This window comes from Ptychodera flava, chromosome 7 (assembly GCF_041260155.1).
Source record: "Ptychodera flava strain L36383 chromosome 7, AS_Pfla_20210202, whole genome shotgun sequence".
Classification (NCBI taxonomy): Eukaryota; Metazoa; Hemichordata; class Enteropneusta; family Ptychoderidae; genus Ptychodera; species Ptychodera flava.
In genome coordinates, this window is record NC_091934.1 from 33988404 (window position 1) to 33990888 (window position 2485).

Here is a 2485-nt window from a genome sequence, read left to right on the forward strand (position 1 = left end):
ACACAGGAATAACGCGTTTTAGACTGTTCGCAACCGTACCATTTCTATGACGGCTCAGCACAAAATACCTGTGCATATCCTTTTATGATAATTTCGTATTGGTTCGTCGCGTTTCTTAAAACGGTACGAGGGACTGTCTACAGCATTGCGAATTTTAACACTTCTTTGCAATGTCAAACAGTTCGTTGTCGGTATCAGTTACGAGCTTGATGATGTTGATGACAATAATGATGATGATGATGATGACGATGATGACGACGACGACGACGATGATGATGGCGGTGACTTTTACGATAACGATAATGATGGTGATTATGATTATCATACGGTGGTGGTGTTTATGATTTTCGTCGCTGCTAGCTACATGGTTGATGTTGTTACTGCATGTGCTCTGTTGTTGTTGTTGTTGTTGTTGTTGTTGTTGTTGTTGTTAACGCTGCTAGTGGTGGTGGTGGTCATATTACGGTCTCTGCTTTTTTATGTCCCTTCCCCATATACATATGGTTAATTTATCAAATATGATATAATAACAAATCTAGTTTCCAGGTGATCAATTTCACTTCAACCAAATCACAAAAACAGCCGGGGGGTTCTCTGACTCAATATCGTTTGTCATTTCCCCAGCTACATTATGGATGAGGTGCCTCTTGGATATTCAGAAAATAACCTTTTCCAATGGTTTGTTGAATCGAGTGAGATTCGCATTAATCTTCACCATATCGCTCAATGGGATGCCCCGTGGACAACAAATAAATAACGTTTACGATGATGTGGGTTTTAGACTCAAAAATGACACTATCGTATAGACTTTCCCTTATGCCTATTCCCTCGAGGCAGCGACATTTCCGTCAAGTCACAGGCCGTGACTTGACGGTGTTGACTGACGAAGAAGCAATGATCCTGAAATGAAGTCCCGTTATACAATAACGTAAAGAATAAAGAAAGTATTCCATCAGGCAGAATGACAACAAAGGTAGAACGCACCTCGGGGACAGACATTCAGACTTTCAAACTTTTACAATTCTCTTCTGATATACCACATGTGGGGGTTCATTTTAAAGCTTTCAGTGAAAGAAAACTTTTCACCGGCTTAGTTTTCCGAAATTCGAAAATTTTTATTTTTCTCCATAGAGTTAACACAGGGATGGCGGCCATTTTGAATTTCTAATATCGGTAAATCTTGGGTAATTTGTTTCTCTAGTACCAAAATTTGCACGGTGACCCCCTATTTTTATTCTAGATTTTGAAAGCGAATGATTGAAAGATCCCTTGAGGAAAGTTAGAGCAAAAGTTAGTCTTTCACTTTTGAGGTGCATACTATCTTAATCAGACTCTCACATTTTAACTACACTTTTCTCTTCTAGTACCTTTTGTGGGGGCTCATTTTGAAGCTCCTGGAGTAACTGAAATTTTTCACTATCTCACTTTAGTGAAAATCGGAAAATTATATTTTCCCAAAGAGCTAACAAGGGGATGGTGGCTATTTGAATTTAAAACCAAGGTATTTTCTCTTTCAAGTGCCAAACTTTGCACAATGAACCCTGGTTTGTATTCTATATTTAGGAAAAGAAAAGATGGAAATTTCCTTGAAGAAAGTTTGAGCAAAGGTCAAGTCTTTCAATTTTGAGACGTGTACTTCATGTACCTTAATAATGTAGGCCTGTTACCATGAGTAAACCGACTCGAAAGCAGATTGAATGTCTATTGTTTCAGGGTATTTCACTTTTAGCTTAGTTTCCAAACAGGTTGTGATGGCCCTGTGTTCAGGCACAATCGCTCCGTGTTAATGTAATGCGTACTCGTCTCAAAATTGAAAGACTTAAACTTTGTCTAACACCTTCCGAATGGAAACTTTAAAGTAAGCATTCCCTTTCGAATCCAACATTAAAAATCAGGTTCACGGACAGGTGCAACACTTAGTCCAAGAGAAACAAAATTACCCAATATTTATTCAAATTCAAAGTGGTTGCAATCCCAATGTTAAGTCTAAAAAGGAATCCTTAAATTTTGATTTTTCACTCAAAAGCCGATGAAAATTTTTGTTTTCTCCCTGAGCTTCAAAATGAGCTCCAAGAAGTGCTACATCGAAAATGTATTGCCAAGGTTTGAGAGTCTGTACCCCGAGACGCATTCTACCTGAAAGAAAAATGAATGGAAATGTATTACATCTCTTTGCAAATACGCAACGCGACTAAACGTTGAAGCATACAACTTTGAGCATAAGGCGTATTACTTTTTTTGATGGGAAGTGTATCGGAAAAAACGACAGAGACTATAAGCTTGATCATTATAAACTCGTATAAGCGTCGGTAAATTTGTTTGCTTTTAGGGAGATGTTGTATTCAACCGTATCTGATTCTACGTATAAAGGACCCCAAAAGATACAAAGGGGCCTTTTTTGATCGATTGCTTTTGGTATTCAACGGCTGATTATTTCCAGACTCCTGCCCGTCTCATTTATCCAACGCGATGAGATTCACGCCAG